Consider the following 14,910-nt stretch of genomic DNA (forward strand, 5'->3'; position numbering starts at 1 on the left):
CCTGCATTGTTCAGAAAGGAAATAGTTTTGAGAGGTCCGTAATCAAAGGAGCGAGACTGATACAAAGTGAAGATCAAGCAAAGCTTTATTTTGCTCCAAGCATTGAGAATCAAACCGACCATTCAGGGCCGCCTCTTACAGAGAGGGCGACCCCTCCCTGCCTTACAGATTAACTTTTAAAGGGCATTGGCCATGTGGTTGAGCCTGGCCACACACAGGTGGCCAATGAGATTGTAACACACAGAGAAAGTTGCATAGTCATGCTTGGTCACACACCAGTGGCCAATTGAATTACAATTTACCCTATAGTAGATATCTGAACTAGTGTATCACCTTGGTCAGAATTGGTGCCCAAAAGGTGCCCAAGGGGTGGGGCCCACACTCCTTGGTAGCTAGGGAGACAGTATGCGCCCCCACTGATTGGATGTCTCTACCTGGCCTGACCTGCCCTTGTATTTGGGCTCTGTTACCTGGGACTGGTTTCCCGGACTTGCTTTTAAGTAAGTTCCCCTGGGGCGAGGGTGGGGGAGTTTGGGGGAGCAGGAACAGTTTAAGTTTTACTGCATAAACAACAAAATCACTGTTTAACCGGATGGAACCGCTCTGGCTAAATAGGTCCTTACAGTTTTAGTGATCATTTTGCAGACTTAAGAAGGACAACATTGCAAACCCATTGCCATTTTAGTTTTCTTTTCTTTTTCCTTTTTTAGGTTTTTCTCCCTTAGAAAGTCAATTTAAGAGGTAACCAACTTACCTGCTAGTAGATTTAGTGAAGTTGCAGTAAGAACAGCAACTACACACACACACACACACACACACACATACACACACACAAATTTGGATTTTAGGAAACAATTTGTTCTAGTATATAGATTGTTAAAAGAAAAGTTGTGAAATATATGCTGTGAATAATTGGAAACTGACTAGCTACAAAGCTTCTATAAAAATACCAAGGACAGCTTAAGATGGTACAGTTGCATGATAGTTTATAATTTATGCATGATTATTTATCTGAAACTCTCCAGAAAAAACATAGGTTGCTTAAATGACTTCAGAGAAAAACCTTTCCCCCATTTTCCCCAAATATGTCCTATAATCTCACATCAGTACTGCCAGTGAGTGGTCTTGTTAAGGAGTTTGGAATTCCAAGCTCTTATCTTAAAGATAACCTCCAAATATTTACTTCCTTGGCCTGAGATATCATGGTAGGGCTAAAAATGTTCAAATCTGTTGCCATGCAACAGAAAAGAAGTGACTCCAGAGAAAGACTGATGAATGTACAAAACTGTTTACTAAATTTCTACCTCACTGGACATCTTTGTGTTGGCTAGGCCTATGCTGATCTGATGGGGAAGGATGTACCAAAGTGTGAGCAATTCACACAACTCTGCGACACAGTAAGTGTTCAGTAGAGACACATGGAAGGTGGTTACAAAGCAAGGTCTATGCAGAGTGGCCTTAGAGAACTCTGTTGACGTTGTGGCAGTTAGTAGGAAGGACATTGTACAAGATAGAATTCAAAGTGCCTAATTTGTAGGCATACAGATTAATGAGTTTGTTGTAGAAAAGATTTAATGTAAGCTCCTCAGGGTAAAACAAACAAACATATAAACAAAAATTCCTTTTTATTGTCTCCTTATCCTCAGAAAGCTATATCACAATGAATTGCTGGAACAATGCTGATGAAATGCGTGAGTAGATGATAAACTGAGACTAATTATTATGTATTTATTTGGGAAAGCCATTCCAGCCTCACCTGCCCACCTCTCCCCACCTTGCTGCCTCTCAGTCAGCCTTGCCTTCTTTTAATGTTTTGCACATTCATTGCTTTCCTTCTGACACAGGAACTTTGTCCCAACCAGTCCCATTTGTTGGTCATATTTTTCTTTCCCTTTACTGCAGTTAATTCTTACCCATTCTTGAGACCTTAACTCAGACATTTTATCATTAGTGGACTTTTCTTTGAACTTCAGGTTTCAAAATCAGTTTGTTTGTTTTCTCTCAATCATGTTAACTTGATTTAATTTTTTTCATTTGCTAAGAGGTTAATTTGAAATTTTCAGATTTTATCATTAGTTAGATCAAATCATAACTAATAAAGTAAACATGGAATAATTGTCTAATGAATGCCACCAGTGTGAGCTACTAATTTAGATAACTACCTTGGAGTAATTTGTATTTTTCCTTCAGAATAAGTTTTTGTTTTTGTTTTTAAGATTTTATTTATTTGAGAGAGAGAGAGAGAGAGCAACAGTGAGCATGAGTGGGAAGGAGAGAGAGAAGCAGGCTTCCGCTGAGCAGGGAGCCAGATGTGAGGCTAAATTCCTAGGATCCCTAGGATTCCCTAGGATTGTGACCTGAGCCAAGGCAGAAGCTTAACAGACTAAGCCACCTAGGCACCCCTAGAGTAAATTCTTTTAACTTATATTTGTCCAAATGACTACATACACTTAACTATCTAAGATAATAAGAATAGTATTGGATATATTGAACAATTAAATATCATATAATTTTTCTAGGAATAATGTTTCTACTAGATAAACAGATAAAACTATATGGATGATTGATAGTTATTTTGTTCTTACTGTATAATGGCAGAGACATTTATAGTCGCTGCTCTGTTTCTTCCATTTTTTATTTAATTAACTGATACTTTAGACAAATTCTGTAAGATTATTTTTTCACTAATTATAGAGGATATATATTACACTAAAACTCATAAGAATTAACTTAAAGGGAAGTGAAATCACAAGATTTGCTTGCTTGCTGGTAAACCACTACTCTAGTAGATTTGTGGGCAAATTCTTCAGAAAGTAGACATGATGATTATTAAACTCAATTCTCAACATATTATAGAAGACACTTGGAATACACAGTTTAATGCTTACCCAATATCCATTTCCTGGGTCCTGTGAATCTAGATAGAGTCAAATGATTCAGTTTCATAGTGGAGAATGAACAGAGTTGATGTGTCTCTTTGGTCATGACAAAAACATGCGCATGTATCTTCCTCCAGCTTTCTCTGTCCGAGGAACAGGTATAAACAAAGGAATATAAGGTGGCAAAGTTGTGAGATAGATGTAGCTTAGTCTCTGAATTCCTTTTTGTAAGATAAGCATAAGCTGCCTAACCGGCACTGGGCTCAAGTAATGCTATGCAAGTGAATTTCCAGGTTTATTTGTGACTATGACATGGCCTTATATCACCTGACTATAGCATGTCTTCAGATTTGACAAAAAAAAAAAACAAGTTATCACACATCACACTTGGTCGACAAAATCAGCCCAGCAAAATTCTATTTAGTGAGTACTGACCAAGTGTACTATACTGCATGATGTAATTATAGACAGAAATAGTATCCTTTTTCTCTAGGCCAAAAAACTCATTGGCTTTACAAATCAATAAACAGATGTTATTTGGTGTTATCATGGTAAAAACAAACTAAAAAAGATAGGTATTTATGTTAACCAGCTAAGTGTGCCGTAACAAAATACCATGGGCTTAGTGACTTAAACAACAAAATGTATTTTCTCACAGTTCTGGAGGCTGGAAGGCCAAGTTCAGGGTACCAGCATGGGTTCTGGTGAAGGCTCTTTCCCTGATTTACAGACAGCTGGTTTCCTGCTGTGATCACATATGGCAGAGAGAGAGAGAAAAAGATCTCTCCCTCTTCTTACAGGGCCAATCATATTGGATTAAGGCCTACCCTTATGACCTCATTTAATCTTAATTACCTCTCACTGATGCTATCTCTAGATACTTTCACATTTGGGGTTAGGCTTTAACATATGAATTGGGGAGCAGAATTCAGTCCATGAAAGTATTTTTCTAGAAGTAGGAATTAAGTGCTGTATATTTAGAATCATTGAGAAAAAGAATAATGCTTCCAGAGAGGAGGTGAGGTTTCTCAACCAAGTCAAATTTTAAGCTACGCTATGAAATAAAAATCATTAAAATTGAAAATTTCAAAAATTCAATTAAATATATACCCACAAACACAAAAATATTAAGTACAATAACTGGAGATGAAAAACATAATTAAGTTAAAAAAAGAGACAATATGATGTAAAAGATATGGTAAATATAGGATCGGTCAAAGAAACATAACACAAAACAATTATAATATTCAGATATAAAGAGCAGAATAAAACGAGGAGAAGTAGTTATCAAGAAATAATAAAATGCCCTGGAACATAAGATACACACATGTAGAGATAAAAATAATCTAAACTGATAGTGAGGGGAATTTTAAAAAAATTTGTACCTAAACATGCCATCATAAGACCTCAAAACACCAAGAAAAAATGCTAAAACTTCTTGGAAAAACAAAGTTAATTTATAAAATATTGAGTAACATGGTGGCACCAGATACTGCATCATAAAACAAGTTTCTAGAAGACAATGCTTTCAAATTTTGTAGGAAAGTTATTTTAACTATAAATCCTACACCAGTCAAAGAACTAATACCAAGGTAAATATTTCTCAGACAAGAAGATTCACAGGACACATGTGGGTTTGTGCCAGAAAAAATGAAGGTGAAAAACAAGAGAAGATGAGAGATATAAAAACAAATGGAGTTAACTTACCAGTGCAGTGAAAATAAGCTACAGGGTGATGTCCAGAAAGGGTCTAGTTCCATAAAGACAGTTCTACGTAGATATAAGTCAAATGTCTTTAATAAATTACATAGAGTCTTCAAATGAAAGAATGAATATGAACCTAAAAAATGATTGCTAACTGGTAACTAATATTTGAAAGGGAATTTTTTTTTCTCTCAACAAGAAAAAAAATAATAAAAGCATAAGAAAATCACAAAAACACTACGGGCATCCAAGTTTCCATTATGAAGTGCAATGAAGTGTAGTATGAGCCTACGCAATTGGTAAGTTAAGACAATAAGGGAATTTATCTGAATATGACTCCAGGAATAGTTTTTATCAAATGAGAAGTAAGTGACATTGGAAGCCCAGGGAAGAAAAGTGAATCCAGAATAGTTAAAATCCTGCTAATGGTTTTCAGTATTTCAAATCAATGATGAAAAAATTAACAGAAGTCTTAATTATGTTTATTGGACCAAAGAAAGAACCTTTGCACAATTGACAAATTGAAAGGAAAGATATAGCTGAAGAAGAGAGTTGCCTAATGTTGGAGAGGGATAGGAATGCTAATATTTTTTTATATGGCATAGTCTGTAGAAACACTTTCTAATTTGATGAGATGATAAAAGACTTAAAGGTTCTATTCATAGGTTAAAAGATAATTAATAGTATATCTAAAAGTAATAAGATTACAAAAACCCTCGAGATAGAGGAATATTAGATGACAAATACTTGCATTATAAGAAGTCAGAAGATACTGTCTAAAGTTATGTAACCAAACTTAGGACTATAAATACATATTGTGAAATAAAGAATTTAGAAATTGAAATTCAAAATAACGGAGAACATAAAGTTAAAATTGTATCTGGGAGGTATGACGGAGGATGAGGAGGGGAAGAATACAGCCATTAACAAAATACAAAGTAAGTCTTGACTAACCTTGTACATTCAAAAGTACTAAAATTACCTATTTTAAAAAGTGAAACTAAGGATGCCTGGTGGCTCAGTAGGTTGGGCATCTGCCTTTGGCTTAGGTCATGGTCCTGGGATCCTGGGATCGAGTCCCACACTGGGCTCTTTGCTTGGCAGGGAGACTGCTTCTCTCTCTGCCTCTCCCCTCGCTCGTTCTCTCTCTCTCACAAATAAATAAATAAAATCTTTTTTTTAAAAAGTGAAACTATTGTTTGCGTATAACACCAGTACTCCATGCTATCCATGCCCTGCTTAATACCCATCACTAGGCTCACCCATTCCCCCATGCCCCTTCCTTCTAAACCCTTCAATTTGTTTCCTGGAGTCCGTCGTAGTCTCTCACGATTCTTCTCCCACTCTGATTTCTCCCCCTTCATTTTCCCCTTCTCCTAATGTCTTCCATGCTATTCCTTATGTTCCACAAATAAGTAAAACCATATGATAATTGACTATCTCTATTTGACTTATTTCACTTAGCATAATCTCCTCCAGCCCTATCCATGTTGATGCAAAAGTTGGGTATTCATCCTTTCCAATGGCTAAGTAATATTCCATTATGTATATGGACCACGTCTTCTTTATCCATTCATCTATTGAAGGGCATCTTGGCTCTTCCCACATTTTGGCTATTGTGGACATTGCCACTATGAACCTTGGGGTGCATATGGCCCTTCTTTTCACCTCATCTTTATCTTTGAGGTAAATATCCAGTAGTGCAATTGCTGGGACATAGAGTAGCTCTATTTTTAATTTTTTGAGGAACCTCCACACTATTTTCCACAGTGGTACACCAACTTAAATTCCCAGCAACGGTGTAAGAAGGTTCCCCTTTCTCCTCAACTTCTCCAACATTTGTTGTTTCTTGCCTTGTCGATTTTTGTCATTCTCAATGGTATAAGGTGATATCTCAGTGTGGTTTTGATTTGAATTTCCATGACGGCAAGCTAATGATGATGAACACTTTTTCATGTGTCTGTAAGTCATTTGTATGTCTTCTTTAGAGAAGTGTCTGCTCATGTCTTCTGCCCTTTTTTTGACGTGATTATCTGTTTTATGGGTGTTGAGTTTGAGACGTTCTTTATAGATTTTGGATACCAACCCTTTGTCTGTAATGTCATTTGCAAGTATCTTCTCCCATTCCATGGGTTGCCTCTTTGTTTTGTTGACTGTTTCCTTTGCTGTGCAGAAGCTTTTTATCTTGTTGAAGTACCAAAAGTTCATTTTCACTTTTGTTTCCCCTGTCTTTGGAGACGTGTCTTGAAAGAAGTTGCTGTATGGTGACTAACATAACACAATAAAAATAAATAAATAAATAAATAAATATTAAATAAAAAGTGAAACTAAGTAATAAAAACTACAATTTTATTTTCATCCCTTTTATTTCTTCGAACCTTATCTATCAAATTGCTCATGGACAGTGCTTCAGATCTTTTCAGCTTCATCTCCTGTGTCATCTGACTATGTGCAGTCTTTAACCAGATTCATGCAGGTACCATTTGATGTCATTTGCTTAAGTTTGTACCGTATACCCTTCATCTTCTACTCCAAGGCTTCTCTGACCCTGTGGCAGTGGGACGGCCCTGGGTACCTTTTCAGTATTCACATATGCACAAAACATGGATGTGGAGGAGTTCATGCCCCCCGTGAGACAAACTTTGAACACTGGGGGTCAGGAGCTTATGGATAGATGATTCTAAGACTGAACTAAATCTCAAAGTCCAATGGGATGAAGGAACCAATTAGCCATAGACAGTTTTAGTATTTTCACTCTTCTATTGACTCCTCTTTCTTCTTTCCCCATCCCTCATCTCTGTTCCAAGTTCATCTTCCTGATTTAACCGGTTGGTGTGAACAAATTGTAACCACTGTGGTTCTGCTTTGAAGGGAGCCAAGGATAAGACCCAGGTCATATATAAGGGGAGAATAAATTGTTTCAGGAGTACTCATCTGTGAATCCCTTTTCTGTATTCTGGGAAAGACATCTGGAATCAGTCATTAATGCTCTTTATGACAGCTTCTAGGAATTTAGACATACTAATGTATCTAGTAAAAGAGGTTAGATGATAAAATTGTCTTGCCATTGTATTGAGAATCAGAAGACTCAAGAAAGTTAGAAGGTTGATGCGGATTCATTATGTGGTTCGGGAAAACCCACTCTCTCTTACCATGTTTCCTTGGAGGACCAAGGCGAGAATCCTTTCACTAAGGCAATAAAGAACATCCTAACAAGGGGAGCATTGGTCCTCTGGTGATGGCTGACCTCTGTAGACCAGATTTAACAATATTACATGTAATTATAGGTGACTGTCCTCTGTAACCAGATTTGACAATCTTATAGGGCTTCTGAGTATCAATAGGAGTAATGAATTGCAGAATGGCGGTTTTATTTGGCGGCAATCTACTTGGAAAGGTAAGTCAGATATGATTACTATAATTGGCAGCAAGCCCGAGTGACAATCAAAATTCCTAAACTGTGGAGATGAATGACAATGTCTAATAGATTTGGCATGTCCTCAAATGTAACACAGTGGTAGTGAAAAAAATGAATTACTGGACTTTTAGTACTAAAAAAAAAATAAAAATAAAAAATCCCACATTTCTTATGTCAAAGATCAAAATGAAAAAAAAAAAAAAAAAAACCAACACTGTGTTTATAAGATCTAAGTTTCCAGATGTCAGTCTTAACCCAAGGCCCATTGATTGAAAGTGAAACAGAAAGAACTTTTTTTTTTTTTTTTTTTTTTTAATTTTTTTTTTTTTTTTTTTTAGAGAGGGAGAGAGGGCAAGCACAGGGAGAAAGAGGGGCAGGCAGAGGCAGAGGGAGAAGCAGGCTCCCTGCCGAGCAAGGAGCCCGATGCGGGACTCGATCCCAGGACGCTGGGATCATGACCTGAGCCGAAGGCAGCTGCTTAACCAACTGAGCCACCCAGGCGTCCCCAGAAAGAACTTTTAATGACACTGCAGTTGCACACATTAAATATGCTTCTAATTCTCAAAGAGGACAGTGGCTATTTACCAGAGTAATTGTGCTCTGGGAAGGGGACTGTCTAGAATTTTTGAAAATTGTTAGATATAAACTCTGAACTGATACTTGGGTGCATGGCAAGCCATGAAATCCTCTAGTTAGAGTGTAGACTTTGGAAACCAGGTTTAAAAAAAAAAAAAAAAAAGACGGATCCAAGTCCAGTATATATATGCACCAATTATATGGTTATTTCCCAATCTCTGAGTATAAAATTGAATAAATATATTTAACAGCCAGCCAGCAGAACCTTCAAATTATCTCCCATCCTGTAGCAGAAGAGGCATTATGGTAGAAAAAACCAAGATCCCATGTGTTCTTTCTTATCCCTCCATCATGGCAAAAATAATAAATCTGAAGAAATACTACATCCTAAGAGGAACTGTGGAAATTAGCATCACTATCAAAGACTTAAAGAATGTAGAAATGGTAGTTCTATCATATTTCCATTTAATTGACCATGTGGCTCTTTTAACAACAACAAGATAACACACAGATTAGAATGTTAGGACTTCCCAATACTTGGGACTCTTTTCTACATTTGCAAGTGTACTGCTGAACTAAGCTAAATGTGTTCTCTTTACTGAAACACATCAACACAGTATCTGACATTTAGAATATTAATATTGGTCTAATGAACATGATTTTCTCAATCTGCATCAGCAAAAGTAGACTGTCTTTTCATGTGAAGGATAGTAGTACATATTTACTCTCCTGTTATGGGCTCTGTTAATTCTCTTGCATTGTTCTCATATTATAGTCTACAGTTACCTTGGTTATCTTGCACTTACGCAGAATACCACACTGGTGCACTATACTAAAGATTATCCTGATTGATCTGGTCAATAAGAAGGACAAGTAACTGAGATGTCCTAGTAAGATAAATATGCCATATGATGGGAAATAAACCTACAAAGGTTCTGAGACTGCTACACATTGATGTCTTTAAGTTTCTAAATAGCTGTAGCATCCTGAGACATCCCTTCTAACATAGAATGATTTATTTCACCAGGTACCCTCTATCATTAGTAAAGAGACATATTATTTTGTGCATATTCTGTATTTTTCAACCGACATATATTGTACCTAGAAATACTGACTAACTGAAAGAAGAGGAAAACTTACTTCAGGCTTACATAACAATTCAATTGGTGTGAGGGATTGGGGTGAACCAAAAATGGACTACTTTCTCATTATATCCATTTCTGGGTGGCTCTAAACAAAGGGGTAAGTGAGAATCTTGAGCAATAGTGAATGGTTTGCCTACCTAGTAGTAAGTCTGGAAAGAACAAGCATTGAAAATCAGATACAAGAAACAAAGAGTCATAGTGATGGGCTTAAAGGAGCAAGCATAATGCATGCACTTGTTTGTGCCTCATATTAATGCCCAACATAGGTTATCCACTACAAAGAGAAGCCCAACCACTAAATTGAAGAGAGTTAACTTGTTCTTGAATGCCAGTCACTCTCTCTCCTCGATCGCGCAAGCCTTAGTGAAGTGAACCATGGATTGAGTGGCCATGGCTTCATGGATGGATTTATGTGTGAATTCAACAACATGACCTTCCTCAACAGATAGAGGACTAGCCACTGCCACTGCTGACTTCCAAGTCCACTGGCAAGAGAGACCAATCATGACTCCTCAATATGGCACTATTCCTCAAGGATCCAGGTACCCACTTGATGGCAAGTTGATTATAATGAACATCGTTAATCCTGGAAAATATGATTTATTTTTATCAGAATTGAAAGCTACCCAGGATATAATCTTTCTTTCCCCGCCTGTAGTTCCTTTGCTAGCATACCCTTGCAGACTATTAGGATGCCTAATCTAGCATTATGGTATCCTACACATCATTGCTTAAGCCTCAAGGATCCATTTTATGTCAAAGGATGAGTGACACTGGGCGAATGACAATGGGATTTTCAACATTCGTGCCATGAGACCTTATCACTCAGAGACACCTAGTCAAATATAATGATGGAATAAACTGTTCAGGACTCAGCCAAATTGACAGTTCCAGGAACACACCCTGCAGAATTAGAGCCCACCTAGGATGTGATATATATACTAAAAGTGCATTTGATAAATAGTGCTGCCCACACTGGGTGGAATACATGCATCTAAGAAATGAAAGGGAGTAGTGCAATTGGTTATTCTTACCATCATGCCCAGTTACCCATTCACAAAATTTGTGTCCCAGCCTAACTTCAGATCACTTAGATTAGAGGTCCTAAACCCTAACGGAAGAAAACTTTGATTAGGGGACATAATAAATATTCTGTGACATCTACTTGATCTCTTGAATCTTCTTATTTTCAGGGACTCACACCAAAAGAAAGAAGTTAATATATTGCTGGGACTAATTAACCCTCAATATCATTTGAAGCAACATTGCTGCTGTATACTGGGATGTTGGAGGAGTATATCTATAAAGTTGACTGTTCATTGGAATATCTTCTGAATTTTATGTGAAAACTCATAGTTGTGAAAAAGCAAGTGCAGCAATGTCTTTTCACCAGAGCAAGGGATCTAAGGGCATAACGTCCCCAGGGAAGAAGGTCTGGGTTATCTGAACAGAAAAACAGCCAAATTGCTAGTTGAGGATGAAGGACATCTAGATTTGGTGGTACAGGGTGAGGTTGTGGATACCAGTTATGGTCCCAAGATGAGTTTTGGTGGGGCATAGATCTTTTCACTAAACCTTTTGCCTTTAAGTCATTGCAGGGAGGAGCACCTGGATGGCTCAGTCGGTTAAGTGTCCAGCTCTTGATTTCAGCTCATGTCATGGTCTCTCGGTCATGGGGTCGAGCCCTGCATCAGGTTTGTGCTCAGCATGGAGTCTGCTTGAGATTGTCTCTCCCTCTCCCCCTGCTCTCTCTCTCTCTCTCTCTCCCCGCCCAATAAAATAACTTAAGAAAAAAAAAAAAAAAGCAGGAGACACTGGTGGCACAGTTGGTTAAGCATCCTGCTCTTGGTTTGGGCTCATGTTCTGATCTCAGGATCCTGAGATCCAGCTCCAAGCCAAGCTCCATGCACAGCACAGGGTCTGCTTAGACTTCCTTTCTACCCATCTTTTTGCCTCTCCCCTTCCAAGTAAATAAATTTTTAAAAACAAGAAAGAAAAGAAAAGAAGAAAAGGCAAGGGAAAAAAAAACAAACACAAAACTCATTGCAGGGAATTTGCCTGGCTGAATCCAGAAGCTGACTGTTGCTAATTGTACTTAATGAAGATCTTTAATAGATCTGAGTGATTCAAAGTGGGAATTAAGTTTGATACCTTTTTCTGCCCAATTTCAGATCTTTTCAGACTGACCAAATATCCAAGCCACTGTTTCATGTAGCTTAACACAGTTGTGACCTGACAGTCTTTCATCTCTATTTCATCTCATTTCTAGTCAGTAGTTTCTCTGAGTCCATGGTATTAAGGACCCACACAAACTTAACTGACACTCGTGTATATGTACCATACGTGTTTAAGAGAGTTAATTTCTCCCAGAACTTTCTTGCACCAATATGTAGGGTAGCCATACATCCTCATTAGCCCAGGATAGATCTGAGTTCTATCAGTTCTGCCAGCATTGCTATTAATACTTTCTCTTTTCCCTGTCACAATTGTCTCGTTTTACATAATCAAGTGTATGGGTGTCTTATCACCGGGTATGAGAGTCAGAAGAGAAAAGTTTCCCCTATGTTCTGTCTAGGTGGCTGGCCCTGAGAGGTGTTTGATATGGTAGACTCTGAGATGTCCCCACAGTATTCAACGGTCCTTCATACTTAGTATTAGAAAACTCAGTGTTGCACCCTTTATTGGCCTTTTCTGCTCCCCAAGAGACTTTTTAAGTCTCCCTGTCCCTCAGGCATAGGTGACATTTTCAAATAAATAACTCATACATAACAAAAGGCAGAAAGTCCTTGTCTCAGATTCTGCTCTAAGCAGAATCCAGCCTTAATTGACTCAGTTTTAATAAGTAACAATAACTGTGTTCACTAGCTATTATTGAATGAAAAATAGCCCCAATATTCAGGGGCTTAAAATACTAAAATCAGTTTTTTCTGTCATGTCTGCATAATAGCTGAGGTTTGTTCAGCTCATCTAGGTTACACTGAGCTGAGCAGTTTTCTTATTACCTAGTTGTGTGTATACCTGAAGTGGCTCTGCTCCAAGTATCCTTCATCATCCTTGGACTGCAAGTAACCAAAACATGTTTTTCTGTGGCAATACCAAAGAAACAAGAAGGTAAACAGAAGCACATAAGAGCACTTAAAAGCTAGGCCTATAGCCAGCCAGCATACCTACTTCAATTCACATGCTGTGGGTCCAAGTAATTCATGTGTCAAGTTCAAAATCAAAGGGCAGGAAAGTATACTCCATCTACAATAAAGCAATAGCAAAAGTATATATACATGGAAGAACAAAGGATTGAAGGTGATATCAATCTACTGTATGATTTTGAAAGGAATACCAGTATATTGTCTGTGAAAGAAAAGAACCTGTACTGTATCTCTGGTAATAATGCCAGTGAGCCAATAGGTAAATGCTAATAGAAAAAAAAAAAAAAAAATCTCATGAAAATCACATTCAATGGCTTACCACCATTAAAACTTAATGTAATAGTTGTATATTTTAGAAATAGTTGTATATTTTAGAAAAGAAGGACAAGAATGGGAAAGGCAGAAATTTGTTGAAGTCACTAAAGTCTTGATGAAAGTCCAGATTTTAGAACTTATGTTGTATGATGTCTTTACTGTATCTAGGAAATAAGATACAATAGTTATTACACATGGGAAAATTTCTCAATATGTAGGATTAAAAAGATTAGAGTAGAGGAGGAGCCACATTAATGAAATATATTTATTTTCAGTGGGGTCCAAACAATTTACCTTATAATTTAGAAAGATCACAATGGGTCTCACAGTAAATAATACTCCTAAAATGAAAGTCTTGCAAAGCAATTGATGCTCATTAAAATTCAATATTGAAAGCAGCAGGTGGCAGGCAGTTCCATGAAACAATTTTACAGTGTCCTTCTATGGCTGTAGCAAAACAATTCGTGTCAGAAGATGCCAGGTCTTACTCCCTAATGAAAGTTATCATTGTATAACAAGTCTTTTATTTTTATATGAATATAATCAAGGAACTCAAGCTGGATTATTTCAATAGCTTTCTAAAATATGTATTTGTTTAACACGTGGTAGAAGAATACATGCATTTCACCATTAACTACTTTGGAAAATAATACATTTCATGGCAAAATGTTATTTTTTTTTCCAGAAGGAAGTGAATTTTCAAATATCTGTAAAATTATACATATGCAGTCTCAAGTGAAAAGAAAATTTTTTGTTGGGGCAAAAACCTAAAAAATTTATCACCCGTCTTTCAATGTGTTTTTTTCTGAGGAAAGGTAAATATGTGTCACAGATTTCCCTTCCTGACACTAATCCCTACCTCTCTCTTACCAAAAGGGAAAAAGGAAGGGAAGAAAATAATTTAGATTTCTTGGGACCATTTAATACTTCTGTCCTTTTCAAAGCTATCTATCTAGTTAGTTGTCAAATTCTGTGTAGTAATGGCTTAAAACACTATATTCAAGAGAAACCTTTAGTTATGTCTTTAAAAGGGGAAACAACCATAAAAGTTAAACCAGTTACTTTTGCCTTCCATTTGATATACCAATGGATATGGTAGAGAGCTCCTGGCGGAGAGGTTTGAAAGATAGATCTGGGGAGTAAGCTGACCTGCATTGAAATCTGTTTGACCTTTTACAGTTTGTGTGATCTCGACATACTATTTAATCTTCCCAAACCTCAGGTACCTGTAAAGCAAAGGTGATAGTACCTACCTCATAAGGTTGTTGTAAGGATCAAGTAATATTTTAGAGTTAGTGTCTAGCCCACAGGAAGCACTCAGGAAATTACGTAAAATTGTTTATAATTTAGTAATATTGGAAGAATCACATATGGTGGGTAGGGGAAAAATAGCTCATAAAATAATATGTCTTAAACATGAGTTATTCAGAACAGCTGTGTATCTGAATGAAAATTAAATCAATCAAAACAGTAATACCAACAACAAAATACAGCCTGTGTAGGTATATCATATAACTTTAAAATGATTGTATAAGTTCAAGAAAGCATTGTGTTTTAATCTTTCTTTTAATTCCTTCAGAGAAAAAATGCTCTTCACAATAAGGCAATAATATACAAGTAATAGTTATTAGTCATATTTTTTTTCCTGCAAGAGGCAGAAGTAGATCAAGATTTAGTGAGGTTTAAAGCTTATAGAATTCTTGGGGCCCCCTTCAAGAACTGGCAGG

This window comes from Enhydra lutris, unplaced genomic scaffold (assembly GCF_002288905.1).
Source record: "Enhydra lutris kenyoni isolate GAN:26980312 unplaced genomic scaffold, ASM228890v2 scaffoldscaffold10, whole genome shotgun sequence".
Taxonomy (NCBI): Eukaryota; Metazoa; Chordata; class Mammalia; order Carnivora; family Mustelidae; genus Enhydra; species Enhydra lutris.